Raw genomic sequence first — 21,917 nt, forward strand, 5'->3', positions numbered from 1 at the left:
CAGGAGCACAATCAGCAATGCAGAAAAAAGCCTGGGTAATTTTAAATAGCAGAGAAACTTTTTATCACACCTTTCATGTAATGAGAGAGTGAAGATACCTTACTCGTACTTTGTGCAAAAGGAATTACTTTGAAATACATTGACTGTTATTATTCAATAAACACTGGCACACCTTTCTGCACAGCAAGATCTCACAAACAGTAATGAGATAAATTCACAATCTGTTCTCAGTGGTGTTGATTCAGGAAAGGACTGGCGACCTGAACACATGCTGCTCTTGTCCAAATAATGCCTTGGTGATGATCATTGATATCCATCGGAACCACGAGTCATGGCCACTATGTAACGTCTCATCCAAACGAGGCCCCTTTGTCAGTGCAGCATTTCCCTCAGCACTGCACTGAAGCGCCGATCTCTATTATGTGCTCAACCACAGCACGGCAGCTTGAATCCGCAAGCTTCTGATTCTGACGAGGGAGTGTCACCAACAGAGCCAAGCTGATGCTGACACTAACAGGGGAATAATCAGGATAACGATTTTGACAAGGAAAAACTGTTTCCGTTAACTAATGGTACAAGGATCAGGGGGCACAGATTGGAGGTTTTGGGCAAGAGATGCAGGGTGAATATGAGGAAGAACGTTTTTATGCAGCGGATGGTAATGACCTGGACTTCGCTGCCTACAGGGTGGTGGAAACGGAGACGATCAATGACTTCAAAAAGAAATTGGATACTCGAGCAGGGGTGTGGGACCGACTGGATAGCTCTGTGGAAAGCTGGTATGGTCTCGATGGGCTGAACAGCCTCTTCTGAGCTGTAAATTACACAATGACTCTCTATGAGAAGTAGAGCATGGCTTGCAAGATGACAGAAGGCTCTGCCAATATTTTCTGAAGGAAGGGACAGAAGTAGTAAGGCAAAGAGGTTTAGGAAAAGAATTCCAGAGTGCAGGGTCTGTTAGCTGAAGACTCTGTATTTATCGAGCGAGCAGGAAGAGGGGATTCTACCATTGCCATTGAGTCAGAAAGGTGAAATGTTTTTGCTGGGCTGCATTATAATGTTCCTGAAGGATACTGTTTCGAAGGTTTATTGGTTCCCACTGGGGAGGAATTGTGGAAAGTGATGGCTGGTCGTGGGGGCAAGGGCGGGGGGAGAATTTCCTATTATTGCTTTATTTTCTGAACAGTGCCGGAAAGCTCTTCCAGTGGCTAATCAAATATATCCTTTCAGAATAATTTTTCAATTTCACTAGGCAAAGAGCATAAGAAACACCAGGTTTGCACATAACGACAAGTGAACATCATCTTACATGTCCAGCTATTCATTGGACAATTAACATTCCAATTGGATGCAACAGAAAGCATCTAAGGTGCTTAAATTAGACAACTTGTCAATACAATAAAAAACAAAGGTTGGGACAGTATTGATGTCCTGCCACTTGATGTGATGTGGTATTAGTGGCACATTCAGTAAATAAAAAAGTCAGGTTATATTTACAAAGCATGCTGAAGTGATATCATAGCAAAATAGATTCCCTGCTTTGAGCCCTTGAATACAATATCCTGCAAGACAGACATGGATCAAATTGGACACAGGAATTCAGCCTAGACTTCTCGTTTCAGAAACATATTCCCAATGATTTTCTCATAGAGTCATACAATACAGGAGGAGGCCATTTGGCCAATCGTACCTGTGATAGCTCTTTGAAAGAGCTATCCAATTGGCCTTAAGTTAATAGCAACTCAGGATGCTTCACAGCCAATGATTGACTTTTGGCATGTTGTCGCCATTATATAGACACAAAAAACAGCAGTCAATTTGTGCAAAGCAAGGTCCCACACCAAATTGAGACAAATGACCAATTACTTTGCTTCAGTGGTGTTGATTGAGCAGAGTGTCGCTCCCAAGTGCCAGGAGAGCTTCTGATGAAAGGTCATCATCCTGATATAGCAATATGGGAACATAGGAGTAGGCCATTCAGCCCATCGGGCCTGCCCCACCATTCAATACGAGCATCCACCTCAATGCATTTTTCCCACACTATCCTCATATCCCCTTATGTCATTTGTATTTAGAAATCTGTCAATCTCTGCTTTAAGCATACTCAATGACTGAGCTTCCACAGCCCTCTGGGTAGAGAATGCCAAAGATTCACAACCCTCTGAGTAAAGAAATATCTCCTCATCTCTGTCCTAAGTGACTTCCCCCTTATTTTGAAATTGTGTCCCCTGGTTCTAGACTCCCCAACCAGAGGAAACATCTTAGCTGCATCTACCCTGTCTATCCCTTTAAGTATTTTGTAAATTTTAGAACATTAGAACATTACATTAGAACATTACAGCGCAGTACAGGCCCTTCGGCCCTCGATGTTGCGCCTCTCATTCTTCGAAACTCTAGAGAATACAGGTCCAGTTGCTCCATCTCTCTTTATAGTATAACAGTCCCGCCATCTCGGGAACAAGTCTGGTGAACCTTCGTTGCACTCCCTCTGTCGCAATAATATCCTTCCTAAGGGGACCAAAACCACACTCCAGGTGCTGTCTAACCAAGGTTCTATACAATTGAAGCAAGACTTCACTACTCCTGCACTCAAATCCTCTGGCAATAAAGACTAACATACCATTAGCTCTGTTTCTCTCAGACCTGCTGAGCACGTCAAGCATTTTCTGTTTTTATATAGGGAGAACTTTCTCATCTTTGTAAGTACAATCGGATCTTTCACATCCACCTGCACAAACAAGCAGGGCTTCACGTTCAAATCTCATCTGAAAGATGCCAATTTTGACACAAAACCTTTCCAGCAAAGAAGCACATCAACCAAGGTCCTGGACTTGGGTTTGAACTCATTACATTTCTAAGAAAGTGCCAAAAACTGAGCCAAAGATGAGAAAAACCTATTTGCCTTATCAAAACTTATCCCACTGTCAACCTAACCATCCAAGCTTAGCATCCAACTGCATTTTAAATGACTCCAATGATCTGTGCTTCCATTACACTGCTTGGCAGATTTGTCCAAAAGCTTTTAGCATTCTCTTCATTAAAAATTCTTCTTAATGTTGGTTTTAAATTTTACTTTTCAGGAATTCAAATTTACTTGCTCTGACCCAACTAGCCTGACGATCTAAGAGTCAAGAAATTTTATTGATGCTAGAAATTTCTGGGGAATTGGACGCAGCTCCTTTTTAATACTGATTTTCACATAGAATCATACAGCACAGAAGGAGGCCATTTGGCCCATCATGCCTGTGACAGCTCTCTGAAAGAGCTATCCAACTGTTCTCACTCCCTGCCCTTTCCCTATAGTCCTGCAAAAGTTGTTCCTTTGCAAGCATTCATCCAATTCCCTTTTGAAGCTTATTATTGAATCTCCTTCCACCACCCTTTCAGAAAGTGCATTCCAGATCATCATAACTCACTGCGTTAAAACAAAAGACACGCTATAAACTATACAGGTAAATCCATCCAATGGCCCAGATGGGGTTCAAAAGAATGGATGATAAATACACCAGGTTATGGTGCTTTCACAATCTATTTCCCCTCATCCATTTCTGGAATCAGAGAATTTTACAGGATTGGTGGAGACCATTTGGCCTGTCAGCCTTCCCTGATGTCCTGAATGTGCTATTTATTTAGTTCCACTCCAGGGTTAGGTGCAAAGGAGCAGATTAGATAATATTTCATGTTGGTTCATGTCGCATCACAATGCCCAATCTTTTTCTTTTTCAAGTATTCATCCAAGTTCCTTAATGTTTCACTCATGACAGTGGCCTCTCATGTCTTTAGATAACTCCCTTGGATGCTGGGGCAAAGTAGTCACATATGCAAAGCTTATATTTTCAAGCAAAAGTCTTGATTTCTTTCAGAGTGCGGAGTCTGCATAGCTCGTGTAGGTGTACACAGAGGGGAGGTGACTGCAGAATCTCAAACACAGACACACCTTTTTATCCCTTTACTGTGCATCAGAAACCATCAAACCCTCTAATCAATCACTGACTTATAACCAAAACCCTATTATCCAATTATAAATGTAACCCATATACATTGCTTAGGTTTCAATCCTATGAGACCCACTTGCACCATTTGCTTTTGACCATTTGGCCTGGAAGCTGTGGCTACACCATAAAATGTGTGTCGGTATCGAGGAAACATAGCATCCCGGGCTTCTGAGAGGCGCCTACTATCCCGCCTCTCAGGAGGTAATGACTCTTCTTCATGTGTTTACCACACTCCAATTCAGGGGCTTAACCTTGGCACCTGGTACATCCAGCACTTCGCTGCCTCTGCCTGTGTCCATCTGAGGTCCATTCCCAACTTGCTGTCAGGGTCCTGTTAACGCTTTACTCGCCTAAACATAACAAGAGGACAAGGTCACATCTACTCTTGTGCCAATCTTGGGCCCTGCCAGTCGGTGCCTTCAACATTAACAATATCAAGAACTAATGGCTAAGAGAGTAAACCTGACAAAATCTGGAGTGGAATCCCATTAGGTGGTTGGCGTTTCCCTCAAGTTAGCACCTTCCGGCAACTCCTGCAACTGATTAGGCCCCAGACAAATCAGCTCTCGTCTTTCCTCTGAACACCAGCCTACGAGGTCGAGAGAGGGGTGCAGATGCTCAGCAAGTCTGCACCTCCTAAAACCATGCCTTGGCTACACAGCAAACAAAGAAAGGCAAACTTTTGGCTTGAAAGCTGGAATGTCAGCACTGTGAGTACTGGAATGAACAACAACCCACACTCCACAGATGGTGTACGCAAGACAGCCCTGATTGACCGTGAACTACACAGGCTTGGTATCGACATTGCCGCTCTACAAGAAACCAGATCAGGCTCTATTCAAGAATCTAAATTACACCTTCTACTGGCCTGGAAAGAGTTCTGAACATCGCGGAGAGCATGGTGTGGGCTTCACAGTGAGTAACTGGCTGACAGTCAATTGAGCCATTAGTAGCAACCTCGGACCACCTCATCTCCCTGCTGGTTATCATCCGATGGAGGCACAGTCAACATTATATGCATCTACGCACCATCTCTGAACACCAGCATCTCAGGTAAAGAGCATTTCTTTGACTCCCTAGGTGACGTTATGAGGAACATCCCAAATGGCGAGAGGCTATTCACCCTGGGTGACATCAACGCACATATTGGGCAGACAGTGATTCATGGCTAATTTTTTTTAAATTCATTCCTGGGATGTGGGCGTCGCTGGCTAGGCCAGCATTTATTGCCCATCCCTAACTGCCCTTGAGAAGGTGGTGGTGAGCTGCCTTCTTGAACCGCTGCAGTCCATTTGGAGTAGGTACACCCACAGTGCTGTTAGGAAGGGAGTTCCAGGATTTTGACCCAACGACAGTGAAGGAACGGCGATATAGTTCCAAGTCAGGATGGTGTGTGACTTGGAGGGGAACTTGCAGGTGGTGGTGTTCCCATGTATTTGCTGCCCCTGTCCTTCTAGTTTGTAGAGGTCGCGGGTTTGGAAGGTGCTGTCTAAGGAGCCTTGATGCGTTGCTGCACAGCATCTTGTAGATGGTACACACTGCTGCAACTGTGCGTCGGTGGTGGAGGGAGTGAATGTTTGTAGATGGAGTGCCAATCAAGCAGGCTGCTTTGTCCTGGATGGTGTCGAGCTTCTTGAGTGTTGTTGGAGCTGCACCAATCCAGGCAAGTGGAGAGTATTCCATCACACTCCTGACTTGTGCCTTGTAGATGGTGGACAGGCTTTGGGGAGTCAGGAGGTGAGTTACTCGCCTCAGGATTCCTAGCCTCTGACCTGCTCTTGTAGTCATGGTATTTATTTGGCTACTCCAGTTCAGTTTCTGGTCAATGGTAGCCCCTAGGATGTTGATAGTGGGGGATTCAGCGATGGTAATGCCATTGAATGTCAGGGGGAGATGGTTAGATTCTCTCTTGTTGGAGGTGGTCATTGCCTGGCACTTGTGTGGCGCGAATGTTACTTGCCACTTATCAGCCCAAGCCTGGATATTGTCCAGGTCTTGCTGCATTTCTATACGGACTGCTTCAGTATCTGAGGAGTCACGAATGGTGATGAACAAAGACATTGTGCAATCATCAGTGAACATCCCCACTTCTGACCTTATAATTGAAGGAAGGTCATTGATGAAGCAGCTGAAGATGGTTGGGCCTAGGACACTACCCTGAGGAACTCCTGCAGTGATGTCCTGGAGCTCAGATGATTGACCTCCAACAACCACAACCATCTTCCTTTGTGCCACGTGTGACTCCAGCCAGCGGAGGGTTTTCCCCCTGATTCCCATTGACCTCAGTTTTGTGAGGGATCCTTGATGCCATACTCGGTCAAATGCTGCCTTGATGTCAAGGGCAGTCACTCTCACCTCACCTCTTGAGTTCAGCTCTTTTGTCCATGTTTGAACCAAGGCTGTAATGAGGTCAGGAGCTGAGTGGCCCTGGCGGAACCCAAACTGAGCATCACTGAGCAGGTTGTTGCTAAGCAAGTGCCGCTTGATGGCACTGTTGATGACACCTTCCAACACTTTACTGATAATGTGCCTCGGACGTCATGGGGTGGGCAAGGTCAACGATAATGGGCAACACTTTCTTGAGCTTTATGCCCTGAATGAACTCTGTATCACCACAGTGGCACAGTGGTTAGCACCGCAGCCTCACAGCTCCAGGGACCCGGGTTCAATTCTGGGTACTGCCTGTGCGGAGTTTGCAAGTTCTCCCTGTGACTGCTTGGGTTTTCGCTGGGTGCTCTGGTTTCCTCCCACCACCAAAGACTTGCAGGTGATAGGTAAATTGGCCATTGTAGATTGCCCCTGGTGTAGGTAGGTGGTAGGGTTAGTATAAATGGGTGGTTCTTGGTCGGCACAGACGCAGTGGGCCGAAGGGCCTGTTTCAGTGCTGTATCACTAAATAAATAACACCACCTTCCAGGGTGTACATCACCACAAGATGTCATGGCGTCACCCAAGATCTGGTCATTGGCACCAAATAGACCTTGTCATCACGAGGAGGCGCGATCTGCCCAGTGTTCTTTACACCCACACCTACCAAAGTACAGATTGTGACACCGACCACTCTCCTATCAGCATCAGAGTGAAAGTGCACCCCTGAAAGTTCCACATTTCCATACATGATGGCCTGCCACACATCAACATCCCTTGCATAAGCAATGATGCCAAATACCAGCACGTCGCACTGTCGCTTGAACGCTTGCTACCCACCAAATCCTTAACGGGAAATGCCGACGCTGGCATCGATGAAGCTTGAAAGTCACTAAGCTCAATCACCTATGAAACAGCGGAAGCATTATTTGGTAAAGGCGGAACCTGAAACAAGGTTTGGTTTGAGACCTACTCAGCTGAGGTGATATCTGTCATTGATGAAAAAAAACAAAGCCTACATGATGCACAACATAAACCGAACAGCTAAGTCACTGCACAACCTGAAAGTAGCCAACACAGCCATGCAAAGGAGAGGGCGACACTGTGCAAACAAACTGGATCAACTTATGTCAAGAAATCCAAACTGCATGTGAAAAAGGAAATCTACGAGCTATAAATGAAGGAATCAAGGGGGCTTTTGACCCTGCCATCACCAAAGTTGCTCCCCTGAAGTTGGCAGATGGTGAAGTACTCATCAACAGAAATAAATAGATGTCCTGCTGGGCTGAACATTACTGTGAGTTGTACTCCTGTGAGCCGGACATCTCCCAGTCTGCGCTCGACGCTCTCCTGTAACTTCCTGTCATGGATGAGTTCGAAGAAGAACTCTCATCACTGGAGCTCAAGAAGGCCACAGACCGCCTTGCGAACAGAAGGGCACCGGGCAAGGATTGAATCCCAGCCGAACTGCTCAAGCACGGAAAATCCCATCTATTGCCACATCTTTATGACCTTCTCCTTCTCTGCTGGAAAGTAGGCTCTGTTCCACAGGAGATGTGTGACGCCAAAATCATCACACTATACAGAATCAAAGGCGAGAGAGAAGACAGCAAAAACTATAGGAGCATCTCACTCCTGAGTGGGGAAGGCCTTTGCTAGGGTCATACTGAAAAGACTCCATTTACTTACAGACAGGCTGTACCCAGAAGCACAGTGTGCTTTCCGTGCAGATCTACTGTGGATATGATCTTCTCCATACGCCAGCTACAGGAGAAGTGCAGGAAACAGAGTATACCCCCTTTACCTTACTTTCGTAGATCTCACTAAGGCATTCGACACCGTCATCAGAGCAGGGCTCTGCAAGATTTGGGGGGAAAAATTGGCTGTCCACTGAAGCTCCTCAGACTCATCCACTCCTTCCATATCAACATGCACTGCACTGTATAGTTTGATGGCTCCACTTCTGACAGCTTCGGAGTGAAGAATGGAGTGAAACATGGCTGTGTTCTAGTCCCCACTCTGTTTGGCAGCTTCTTCTCCCTGCTCCTGACCTTCGTCTTCCCTGTAGATATGGAATGAGTCTACTTGCACACTAGGGCAGATGGCAAGTCCTACACAGGGCGGCACAGTGGCGCAGTGGTTAGCACAGCAGCCTCACAGCTCCAGCGACCTGGGTTCAATTCTGGGTACTGTCTGTGTGGAGTTTGCAAGTTCTCCCTGTGTCTGCGTGGGTTTCCTCCGGGTGCTCCGGTTTCCTCCCACATGCCAAAGACTTGCAGGTTGATAGGTTAATTGGCCATTATAAATTGCCCCTAGTATAGGTAGGTGGTAGGGAAATATAGGGACAGGTGGGGATGTGGTAGGAATATGGGATTAGTGTAGGATTAGTATAAATGGGTGGTTGATGGTCGGCACAGACTCGGTGGGCCGAAGGGCCTGTTTCAGTGCTGTATCTCTAAACTAAACTAAACAATCTATCAAGGCTGAAAGCAAAGACAAAAACACATCACGTCCTGATCAGAGAACTCCTCCTCACTGACGATATTGTGCTAGTCGCTCACACGGAACCTCAGCTACAAAGACTCACGGGCCGGACTTTTACAGCCTTCCAATCAGCGGGTTGCTGGCGGGGGGCGGTGGTGTTGGGGGGGGTAGGGCGCATAAAATTGGGTGAGAGTTGGGGGGGTGGGGGCCTTTCCCGACTCCCTCCCACCCCCACTGCAATTTTACACGGGGCATCAGCGGCAAGAAACAGCCTGCCGACCCCAAGCCAATCAAGGCCCTTAAGTGGCCAATTAGCTGCCACTTAAGGACCTCCTCCCGCCGCTGCCGGTATTTTACCCTCGGCGGCCGGACAGCAAAGGCCCCAAGAACCGTGCCTGGTAAAACCAGGCGGCCTTCTTGCGGGCTGGGGGGCAGCCCTCCTGATCCCTCCTGTGCCCCATGGATGCCACCCCTGCCCCCCCCCCCGAAACCCCAACTGCCCCAATGCACAACACTCCCCTCCCCACTAACAGGCCCCCCTTGCCTCGCTGGGGCCTGGCCAATTGCCCCAGGGAGGCCCTAAAAACTCACTGGGGTTGTCCTTCCTGTTACCTCCAATGGCTGGGTATAGTTCCAGCAGTGGCCACTGCGCCAGGTGGCGCTGCTAGGACTAGGAGCTACCAGCCTGCTGATTGGCTGGCAGCTCCATTAGGCAGAACTTCCTGCCTCAAGGAGGTGGAAGCCCCACCCAAGACCAATTAAGGGCCTGGGGAGTGAAAGATCCCAGCCTGGCTCCCCAGGCCCAGCAGGCTTGCCACTGACTTTTCATCTGGTGAGCGAGGTCTCCCACCCAACGTAAAATTCCAGCCATGGACCGGCCATACCCTACAGCCAGTCCATGCATGCTTGTAACTTGTTCTCCTTGACTATAAGCGTCAAGAAAACCACGGTCATGGTACAAGGTGTTAATTCTCCGCTCCTGATCACAGTAAGTAACATCCCACTGGACGTGGTTAGTAAATTCTGCTACCTTGGGTCCACGGTGACAGAGAATCTGTTCTTTGATGCAGAGCTCGATACACGCATAGGGAAAGCAGTTAGCACCTTTGGCCGACTCGCGAAACGCGCATGGGAGAACACCAAGCCGACTCTTCGGACCAAGCTGATGGTTTATAAGGCCTGTGTTCTCAGCACCTTGCTGTATGGCTGTGAAACATGGGCGACTTACAGCTACCAGGAAAAGAAACTCAATAATTTCCATCTGAGCTGTCTGCAGCACATTATGGGCATATCCTGGCAGGACAAAATCGCAAATGTGACAGTCCTCTCAAAGGCACAGCTCCCAATATTGTTGGCACTAATCAAACAGAGGTGGCTTCAGTGGATCGGACGCGTCTGCAGGATGGAAGATGGTTGCATACACAAAGACCTTCTATATGGTGAGGTAGCCGGGACCAGACTACCAGTGGGGGCGCCCAAAGCTCCGCCTCATGGGATGCTTGCAAGCGTGACATGAAGGCCCGAAATGTCGACTATCGCACCTGGGAGTCATTAGCTGATGAAAGATGGAAATGGCGACACATCCTGTGGACTGATGTGCACTACCATGACGACCAGTTGCTCCAGCAACTTTGCAACAGGCGCCAACATCAAAAACAACAACTCACAGTGCCACTCAGCAGCTTCACACGCGTCTCTTGTGGGAGAACCTGTATCTCAAGGACTGGCCTTCACAACCATCAGCAAAGGTGCACCAAGAGAAGACACCCCACCTAAATGGATTGTTTGCTGTGTGTCCATCATCTTTTATAGATGGAAGGATGCCAACCAGCCTAAACACATAATACTACCTAGCTACCCTAGCCTGTCCATCTCACATGTTCCAACAGCTTCTCCCTGGGTAAGTTCTTGTGAAACCACAAACTCTTTTATCAAAGTAGCAACATCACCAGGAATCGCTGAGGAAGCTATCACAAACGTATCTACAACCTCACAGATGATAGCATCCAGTGCAGCCCTTACCCTCCTGATAAACACTAAACTTTGGAAAATGTTCCTTTTTCTCTTTTTACTCCATGAAATGTCTTTACCCACACAACGACAAGTAATTTTGGTCAACTTTCTTTTAAGCGAGAGGGAAGTGAAGCAAATCACTGGAGCAGTTTCACCTTTGACCCTGGGTCCTGCCATTTATTAACAAGCTGAGAATCATCAGATTTATATCTTGTTGAGGTCATGGTTTAGCAATTGTGATTCAGGACATTAATAATATTGTTAGTGCCTCAAAGGAATGAAACTACATTGTCAATTTTTAGTCTGATTTTGCAAAACACAAGAGCAAGCTGTTCAGTAAATCAATAAATAGCTACTTTGTGTCACTAGATTTGATGCAGTAAAGGATGGCTTGTGTGGTTATAGGGCTTGTGTGTTCGCATTTTGTCTCACAATTCAAGCCGCTGATTCCCCAGGTGCTTCAGATATTACCAAGGGAGTGAAATTGCTCTCTGTTCTGTATATGACAAGTGGGCTAACCCATTTGTGTGAAATTCATCTTTTCACTACTATAAAAAAAGTCATTTACCTCTTAAAGTAGAATCTCAGAATTATACAGAACAGAAGGAGGCCATTTGGCCCATCCTACCTGTGCTGGCTCTTTGAAAATGCTATCCTATCAGTCCCCCTCTTCACTAGATTGGCCCCATATCCCTTCAATTTGTTCCCCTTCAAGTATTTATCCAATTCCCTCTTGCATCCTGCACAATGGGCCTAGGTTCTCTGCTTTAGTTCTTAGGGACATAGGAACAGGAGTAGGCTATTCAGCCCCTCGAGCCTGTTCCGCTATTCCATTAGATTATGGCTGATTTGTATCTTAATTCCATCTACCTTCTTTGCTAACCCTTAGTACCCACAGCCTGACAAAAACCTATCAATCTCAGTTTTGGCATTTTCAATTGACCCCCAGCCTCAACAGCTTTTTCCGGGGAAGAGAGTTCCAGATTTCCACTCCCCTTTGTGTGAAGAAGTGTTTCCTGGCATCACCTATGAATGGCCTAGTTCTAATTTTAAAGTTAAGCCGTCTTATTCTCTCTCGATATTAACGATTTAAAAAAAAACACCCAACTCCAGCAAAGAGCTCGGAATGGAGTTATGCTGCAGCTTGTGTGAACTCGAGCAAGTTTCCTCAAGGGTGCCTGGCAACTCACTGCTTTAATGTGCTTGGCTATCCCTTGCCAATACTGCACTGATGTGCACCCAGTACTGCTTCACATTGACACAAAACCGGTAATATTACTTCAGCCTTAAATAAATTAAACCATACCCAAATTGTGGAGCTCTTGGTCAACGACACTTCAGTGCAAATTGCTGATTCAAAGAGTATTCTAATTATCCAGCCACCGTTTGGAAGTTTATTCACATTTATTTAAAGTACAAGCTCCAATTCAGTGTATTCAGTTGTTTAGGGTGAAATTCTGAATGAATCATTAATCGGACTCAGATGTAAAATTGGCTGTTGCCTTCAGATCCAGATCTCTTCCGAGTTCAAATACATACATTTCTTGGCAGCAAGTTGAGCAATCATCAGGATCCAAATGCATTGCCAAAATGGAAACTGATACCAGACTGTAAAGATTGGGTCTCGTCTCCTCTACATTGGGGAGACCAAGCGCAGACTGGGTGACCGCTTTGCGGAACACCTCCGCTCAGTCCGCAAGCAGGACCCTGAGCTTCCGGTTGCTTGCCATTTCAACACTCCCCCCTGCTCTCATGCTCACATCTCTGTCCTGGGATTGCTGCAGTGTTCCAGCGAACATCAACGCAAGCTCGAGGAACAGCATCGCATTTACCGATTAGGCACACTACAGCCTGCCGGACTGATCATTGAGTTCAATAATTTCAGAGCATGACAGCCCCCCATTTTACTTTCATTTTTAGTTATTTTTTCTTCCTTTTTTTTAACATTCTTTTTTACATTTTTTACCATCTTTTTTTTTTTTGCATTTATTTCATTTCATCTTAGTTTGTCCAGTTTGCTTATGCACTGTTTTTTTTTCAGGTTTGCACTTGCTGCTGTTCAATATTCAGTGTATTAACACCTAATCTGTACTAATGCTTTGTCTTTCAACACACCATTAACATATTGTTTGCCTTTGCTCTGTGACCTTTTGGTCAGCTATGTGGCCTGGTCCAATCTAGACCTCCTTTGTTATCTCTTGCCCCACCCCCACCTCACTTGCTTATAACCTGTGACTTTTCTAATATTTGTCAGTTCCGAAGAAGGGTCACTGACCCGAAACGTTAACTCTGCTTCTCTTTTCACAGATGCTGCCAGACCTGCTGAGTGGTTCCAGCATTTCTTGTTTTTAATTATGTAAAGATTGGGATTTTGCTCTGGATTTAAGGGTGTCACTCTTCTTCCTGTCAAGCATGTCTGGGAAGGTCTCTCTTCAGCTCAAGGTTACTGTACTCAATTAGATCATGGTTGATCTGTACCTTAATGCCATTTACTCACCTTGGTTCCATAACCCTGAGTATCTTTGGCCTGACAAAAATCTATGAGTCACAGTTTTGACATTTTCAATTGCCTCAACAGCATTGTTTTTGGCGGGGGGTTGAGTTCCAGATTTCCACTACCCTTTGTGTGAAGGAGTGTCCTTGACAGCACTGCTGAAGGGCCTAACTCTAATTTGGAGGTTATGCCCCCTCATTCTAGACTTCCCCCATCAGGGGAAATGGTTTATTTCTGTCTATTCTATCAGTTTGTATAATTATTATTAGCCCTACGTAATAATATAGAAATGTGTCATACCTGCCCTCCAATTGTTTGACTTTTCATCTCACACACTGTAAATTTCAAGAAATACTCAATATTAGAAATGGTACAGGGATATGAGGAGTTGCTATGTTCCTGTAATATTTGTAGAATATAGATAATAAATTTGAAAACAGTGATGAAACATTACTTAGCCTCCAACTCTGTCCCAGCTTTCTTCCGTATTTTCGATATGTGTCTGTTCCATCTTCTCAGGACCACATTGCATTAAATCTCTACCTAATTGATTGTCAAGCTGAAGCAGCTAATAAGCGGAAGGCAGCTTTATAAAAGAGCTGTGGTTTGAAGGTTGGTTTTTCCGTTGGGGAAACAGATTGGGGTTCTGTGTGGGTGGTTAATGGTCGGCACAGACTCGGTGGGCCGAAGGGCCTGTTTCAGTGCTGTATCTCTAAATCTAAAAAAAAAAATTATTCTGGGTAGTCTCCACCTAGCTCCTACAGAGTGCAGTCCAAAGCTGCATAGAATTTGGTGTTAAGTTGACAATCTCACTGAGGCAAAAGCTGCCATGGAAAGTGGAAACACTCATACTGCTAATACAAATTGTTCCGCAGAGGCTGGGGTTAAGGTCCATTTGGGGGCAAAGTAGAGGGACATTCATTCTGTAGACAGGTGCATAGCGAGAAATTACTGTCGATGATGCGTGTGGGTGAATGCTTAATCTGTTTGTAAAAAGAAAGAACTTGCATTTATGTCCTCAGTACCCCAAGATGTTTTATAACTAATGGATTTCTTTTAAAATCTAGATACTGTTCTGATGTTGGCAAACGGGGCAGCCAATGTGCGCACAGCAAGATCCCACCAACCACAACATTTGCTAGAGTTGGGCTTGAGGGATGAATGTTGGATCAGGACGCCAGAAGAACCTCCTGCTCTTCTCTGGACAGCGCTGTTGGATCTCTTACACCCACTCGAACAGGCAGATGTACTGACTCTTCCAGAGCATAGCACTTCTGAGAATGGAACCACTCTCTCGATGCTGCCCTGGAATGTCAGACGAGATGAAGTCGCAGATTGGGGCTTGAGCCTACAACCTGTGCAAAGACATCTCCACTTGTGAGGGAGCGTGAAATTAGGAGCCATAAATATAAGATAGTCTAATAAGTCCAATTCAGGAGAAACCGCTTTATCAAAGAGTGGTGAGACTATGGAACTTGCTACCACATGGAGTAGTTGAGGTAAATAACATAGATGCATTTAAGGGGAAGCTAGCTAAGTACCTGGGGGAGAAAGGAATAGAAGGATATGTTGATAGGGTGAGATAAGGTAAATAAGAGTGAGAGGAGGCTCAGGTGGCGCATAAAGAGGACAAAGTCTTTCTATGCAATCCTATGTAACCTTCTGACTCACAGACAAGGGTGCTAACTCTGAGCCAAGGAGGCATCTAGTGACAAAGGAAGTGAATATTAAGGAGTTACTATTTCTTATTAGTAAAATATGGTGAATGACACAGTTTTTAAGCCACTGATTACCTTGAAACAGCTTCCCCCCACCATAAAAAGCAACTTTCCACACTTATCAAGAAGTCTAAATCCCTGCTTCTGCCGAGATCCTGTGTTGCAAACTGAGTTTGGCATTCAAATCCACGTGAGCTAGCTTTGCCCTATCCTGGTTATACCACCAAACCTTAATGGGACAGCATCACCATTTGCTTTTCTATTGTGCCTTGGGCCCACAAGTGTGGACAGTTTTGATTTTGGTAGTAGCCTGAAAGTTCAAATGAAGTCGTGTAGAATCAAAGGTGGGATGTGCCTGTGGGATGCAAAGGAGTTGGCACAGAAAGATTGGCTGCTATGGAGTGAGGTGCTTGTTCTGTGTGAGGGGGATAAAAAGAACAGGGTCACAAATTTGCTGTCTTGTGGCAATGCTTCTAACTTGCATCTGGTGATGGTACCCCGCACCCTCCCCATCACAGTGTGGCTGTCAGGATGTTGACCCAGCGACGATGAAAGAACGGCTGATAAATCTCCAGGTTAAGTTGATGTGTAACTTGGGGATGATGGTGATCCCATGAACCTGCTGCCATTGTCCTTCTAGACAGTGGGGGTCATGGGCTTGGGAGCTGCTGTCGAAGAGTGGGGTCACAAGTGTCCTCACACTCTGACACTGGCAAAGCCATCCGAAATGCAAACATCGTGAAAGGCACAGTCCAGCTGGGTCTGGTTTAAGCTGCCACTGGTAGATCAGTTGCTTTATAATGACAAATAGAGATCAGGTTTTGGCTAATTGGTTCTCAGGTTGAAGGTACAGGTGAGCTGCAGTTAACCAATGACAACTAGTTTGTTTTAAAATTAAAGTTATCGACAAGGAGTGATCATTTTCTTTTGTCAGGTTCACTATCTGGATTCTTGTTAATTGTCCTAACTTTCAATTTGTCTCTGTAAATGATGGATAAGTAGATATGTGTAAAAGGGATGTCATGCAAAGCCACACTGGCAAATCTACAAACTGCAGAGCTGGAAAAATCATTAAAACAATATAAGTTAAGGAAAATTAACCCTGTGTTTTTAAAATACAGAAAGAAAGAACTTGCATATGCCTCAGGATATCCGAAAGCGCTTTACAGCTAGTGAAGTACTTTTTGAAGTGTTTTGAAATTTAGGAAATGCTGCAGCCAATTTGCACACAGCAAGTTCCCACAAACAGCAATGTGATAAATGACTAGATAATCTATTTTATTAGCCATGTTGGTTGAGGGATAAATATTGCCCAGGACACTGGGGAGAACTCCCCTGCTCTTCTTCCAAATACATTCATGTGAAAGGACAGACGGGTCCACGGTTTAACTGCTCTTCCAAAAGTCAAAACCCCTGGCAGTGGAACACCCCGTCACGCACCACACTGGAGAGTTGGCCTGGATTTTGCGCTCAGGTCTCTGGAGTGGAAGTGGGCGAAAGCGCTGTGGTTGACAAGAGTTCCAAGTGCACTGAGGCTTTCAGGCCAGAAGCAGCAGAGTCGGTGCTTCCAGGAATCACGTCGAAAGCAATGACATGGCCCCTTTAATTAGTGAGCAATACAGCTGCAAATAAAGCAACATGATGGCTCATTCTCGTCGTGCTGACTCTCAGCACTCCCCCAGTTCTGTGTCACCCTCGCTGTGAAGGCCAAGGCAATTAATTAACAAAAGATAAAAAGACGTCTCCCGTCCTCTCTTCCTTGCCAGCGAATAAGCCCAGTAACTCTCCATAGGAATGAGGGAGGCTGCATAATATTGACGTGTCTCAGCACGTGTGAGTAATATCGCCTCCTACTGTCAACCCCCCTCAGCTGGTGCAGCTTAATGAGTCTAACCAGCAGAACTGGTTAGACTCCCAGGCACCATGACATCCAACAGTCAGTGGCAGGCTCCACAGGATAGCGTGAGCTTCTGGCTGAGTGCCAGTTCCTAGATCGAGAGTGCTCATTTGTCATTACAAGTGGGAAAACCATTTGGAATTTACTTAAGCCTCGACTACCTATTGATGCATTGCTGCCGTCACCTTTGTCTAAACTGGCTTTTCTCCCATAACCACAATAACACGTTATTTATTCGTATGAAGCCACCTCGTCAGTAACGAATGACTGTTTTATAACTCACAGAAGGAAAAGAAAGATTTGCATTTATATAGCATCTTTCACATCCTCAGGGCTCCCCAAAGCACATTACAGTCAATGAAGTACTTTTGAAACATGCTCACTGCTGTAATATCGGAAATGTGGCAGCTACAATCAGCCCACAAGCCCACAATCAGCAATGCGATAATGACTAGATGTTTTAGTGATGTTGATTGAGGTATAAATATTGGGCAGGACACTGGGGAGAATTCTTTTTTGAAGTAGCACCAGGGGATCATTTATGAGCACCTGAGAAGATGGCAGACAGAGCCTCGGTTTAATGTCTCAGCTGAAAGAGGCACCTCTGACAATGCAGCATTCCCTCCGTTGGGAGTGTCAGCCTAGACTTTATGTGCAAGCTGTGGGACTTGAACCCACAACCTTCTGATTCAGCAACAACAGTGTCACAGCTGACAGCTATATACATGCATATGGACGAACAGTTGATGATGTCCCAGATCCAACACTGCTCCTTGTGATGGTTGAAAACTCCAGCGTGAAAATCTGTGATTTAGTGCAATCAAATCCAGACTTGAACACTTTTCCTTTCTGAGAGAGAATCCTATACATTATGTAAGGGGAGTTTCTGATGTATTCCAATTTGAGGACATGTCATATATATAAGATATGCTAAAAAGATTCTATGATTTTAGCCTGTACCAATTCAGATCTGAGGGTCCTTCACAATTACACTTTTGAAAAGTTGCCAACAGTCATTCAAAAATTAATCAAAATTCACCCATCAAAAAAAAATTCTCTCTCATCACAGAAAGGGTTTCAAGCCTCGATTTGACTGTACTAAATCAGAGATTCTCATATATCTGTGAGCAATGCCACAGAGAATCTGCTCCAATTAAAGATCTATTGGCATCTTATAAAGTCCTTTTAAAATACTTTATACATGTATGCACACTACACTTTACACTCTGTTGTGGAACTGCTCAGTAAAATCTACTTCTTCACATGAATAATGCCCAGTAAATGGATCGGTTATACTACAGCTATCCATCTCAGTCCTGTATTTACAGAGTGTGAGGCATGGCCAGCAGCCCCAAGTTCCACTATTGGCTACCATAGCACCCTCACTGAGTGCATTTTCTTGTGAGGACCGGACCTATAACATAAATAGCAATCAAATTATAATTGAAATTTTAGCTTTCCTGCCCGTGGTCCAACATGCTTTGTTAACTGTAAATGACCTCTACCTGTTCAACCTGAGAACCAGTTAGCCATAACCCAATCTCCATTTGTCATTATAAATAAGGTGATCACTCACCCTTGCCAAATCAGTGCCACTTTAAACCAGACCCACATCAACTGTAGTTTCCATGAGACTTGCAATTTAGATGCATTGGTTTTTTTTATTCATTCATGGGATGTAGGCGTCACTGGCCAGGCCAGCATTTATTGCCCATTCCTAATTGCCCTTGAGAAGGTGGTGGTGAGCTGCCTTCTTGAACCGCTGCAGTCCATTTGGGGTAGGTATACCCACGATGTGAAGGTTTAAGGGAACTTGTAACCCTGATCTTCGACAGCATCTCCCAAACCAGTGACCACCGCCAGCAAGAAGGACATGCCAGAAACCTCATACGAACATATGAATTAGGAGCAGGAGTAGACCACTCGGCCCTTCGAGCCTGCTCCGCCATTCAATAAGTTCGTGGCTGAACTGATTACTCCACATTTCAACCTACCCCCGATAAATTTTCACCCCCTTGCTTATCAAGAATCTATCTACCTCCTACCTTAAAAAGATTCAAAGACTCTGCTTCCACTGCCTTTTGAGGGAGAGAATTCCAAAGACTCACGACCGTCCGAGAGAAAAAATTTCTCCTCATCTCTGTCTTAAATGAGCGACCCCTTACTTTTAAATAGTGACCCCTAGTTCTAGAATCTCCCACAAGGGGAAACATCCTTTCCACATTCACCCTGTCAAAACTCCTCAGGATCTTATATGTTTCAATCAAGTCGTCTCTTACTCTTCTAAATTCCAGCAGATATAAGCCTAGCCTGTCCAATCTTTCCTCATAAGACAACTCGCCCATTCCGGGTATTAGTCTAGTAAACCTTCTCTGTCCTGCCTCCAATGCATTTAAATCCTTCCTTAAATAAGGAGACTAGGACTGTACACAGTACTCCAGATGAGGTCTCACCAATGCCTGTATAGCTGAAGCATCACCTCCCTACTTTTGTATTCAATTCCCCTCATGATAAACAATAACATTCTCTTAGCTTTCCTAATTACGTGCTGTACCTGCATACTAACCTTTTGTGATTCATGCACTAGGAAACCAAGATCCCTCTGCATCTCAGAGTTCTGCAATCTCTCACCATTTAGATAATATGGTTCTTTTTTATTCTTCCTGCCAAAATGGACAATTTCCCACTTTTCCACATTATACTCCATTTGCCAGGTCTTTGCCACTCACTTGACCTATCTATATCCCTTTGTAGCCCCCTTATGCCCTCTTCACAAGTTACTTTCCTACCTATCATTGTGTCATCAGCAAATTTAGCAACCATACCTTTGGTCCCTTTATCTAAGTCATTTATATAAATTGTAAAAAGTTGAGGCCCCAGCACTGATCCCTGTGGCACAGCAGTCGTTACATCTTGCCAACCAGAAAATGACCCATTTATGCCGACACTCTAAAAGCAAAATACTGCAGATGCTGGAAATCTGAAATAAAAAGAAGAAATGCTGGAAATACTCAGCAGGTCTGGCAGCATCTATGGAGAGAGAAGCAGAATTAATGTTTCAGGTCAGTGACTTTTCATCAGATCTGGGAAAGGTTGGAAATTTAATAGGTTTTAAGCAAATAAAATGGGGGTAGGGCAAGAGGTAACGAAAGGGAAGGTGTTGTTAGGACAGGGTCACAGAGAATAACTGACAAGGTCATGGAGCAAAGGCAAACGGTATGTTAATGGTGTGCTGAAAGACAAAGCATTAGTGCAGAGAGGGTGTTAATTAACAGAAAAATGACCAGCCCTGGCCCAAAGCCCAAGCATGAAAAAAAGCACAATGGGCAGGCACATGATTTAAAAAATGAATGATGAAACCAACTAAAATAAAAGAAAAAGAAAAAAAAACTAAAACTAAAAATAAAACCCTCTTTTTATTTTTAGTTATTTTTTCTTTTTTCTTTTTATTTTATTTTAGTTTGTTTCATCATTCATTTTTTTTACCCTGTGCCTGCCCGCTGTGTTTTTTTTCATGTTTGTTATCTCTTGCCCCACCTCTGCTTTATTTGCTTAGAACCTATTGCATTTCTAACCTTTGCCAGTTCTGATGAAAGGTCACTGACCTGAAATGTTAACTCTGGTTCTCTCTCCACAGATGCTGCCAGACCTGCTGAGTATTTCCAGCATTTCTTGTTTTTATGCCTATTCTCAGTTTCTTGTTAGCTAGCCAATTTTCTATCCATGCTAATATGTTATCCCCTGCAATAACCTTTGATGTGGCACCTTATCAACTGCCTTCAGGAAGTCTAAGTACAATACATCCACCAGTTCCCCTTTATCCACAGCACATGTAACTCCCTCAAAGAACTCCAATAAATTGGTTAAACATGATTTCTCTTTCACAAAACCATGTGACTCTGCCTGATCACCTTAAATTTTTCTAAATGCCCAGCTATAACGTAGCTTCGAATAATAGCTTCTAACATTTTCCCTAAGACAGATGTTAAGCTAACTAGCCTGTACTTTCCTGCTTTCTGTCTCCCTTTTTGAATAAAGGAGTTACATTCGCTATTTTCCATTTCTAACGGAACCTTCCCCGAATCTAGGGAATTTTGGAAAATTAAAACATCAACTATCTCACTAGCCACTTCTTTTAACACCCTAGGATGAAGTCCATCAGGACCCAGGGACTTGCCAGCCTGCAACTCCAACAATTTGTTCAGTACCACTTCCCTGGTGATTGTAATTTTCTTGAGTTCCTCCCTCCCTTCCATTTCCTGACTTACAGCTAATACTGGGAGTGTTACTTGTATCCTCAATAGGGAAGACTGATGCAAAATACCTGTTTCATTCATCTGCCATCTCCTTATTATCCATTATTAATTCCCCAGACTCACTTTCTATAGGACCAACGCTCACTTTGTTAACTCCTTTCTTTTTAAATTATCTATAGAAACTCTTACTATCTGTCTTTATATTTCTAACTAGCTTTCTCTTGTACTCTAATTTTATCGTCTTTATCAATCTTTGTTATTCTTTGCTGTTTTTTATATTCTGTCCAATCTTTTGACCTGCTTCCCATCTTTGCAAAATTATATGCTTTTTCTTTAAGTTTGATACTATCTTTAACTGTTCTAGTTAACCACAGTCAGCAGGTCCCATCATTGCAATTTTTCTTTCTTGTTGAAATGTATCTATTCTGTGTATGCTGAAATATCCCCTTAAATGTCTACTACTGCATCTCTGTTGACTTATCTCTTAACCTAATTTGCCAGTTCACTTTGGCTGGCTCTGTTTTCATGCCCTCATTATTGCCCTTATTTAAGTTTAAAATACTAAACTTGGACCCACTCTTCTCTCCCTCAAACTGAATGTAAAATTTAATCATATTATGATCGCTGCTACCTAGGGGCGCCTTAATTATGAGGTCATTAATTAATCCTATCTTTTTGCACAATACCAGGTCT

The 21,917-nt window shown here is 44.5% G+C and overlaps 1 protein-coding gene across 7 annotated transcripts in view; it reads right to left on the bottom strand.

Moving 5' to 3' along the window:
* LOC137350649 (CUGBP Elav-like family member 4) overlaps positions 1 to 21,917 on the bottom strand; it is an 856,190-nt gene that overhangs the window by 306,429 nt on the left and 527,844 nt on the right. For 2 of the 7 annotated variants that reach the window (XM_068015447.1, XM_068015446.1), the window contains exon 1: positions 12,166 to 12,249. The exons of the other annotated variants lie outside the window; for them this stretch is intronic. The gene's annotated coding sequence lies outside the window, so the exon portion shown is untranslated. Of the gene's footprint in view, positions 1 to 12,165; positions 12,250 to 21,917 lie in introns of those variants that run through there. 7 annotated transcript variants of the gene reach the window in all.

This window comes from Heterodontus francisci, chromosome 35, assembly GCF_036365525.1.
Source record: "Heterodontus francisci isolate sHetFra1 chromosome 35, sHetFra1.hap1, whole genome shotgun sequence".
In the NCBI taxonomy this organism is placed as follows: domain Eukaryota; kingdom Metazoa; phylum Chordata; class Chondrichthyes; order Heterodontiformes; family Heterodontidae; genus Heterodontus; species Heterodontus francisci.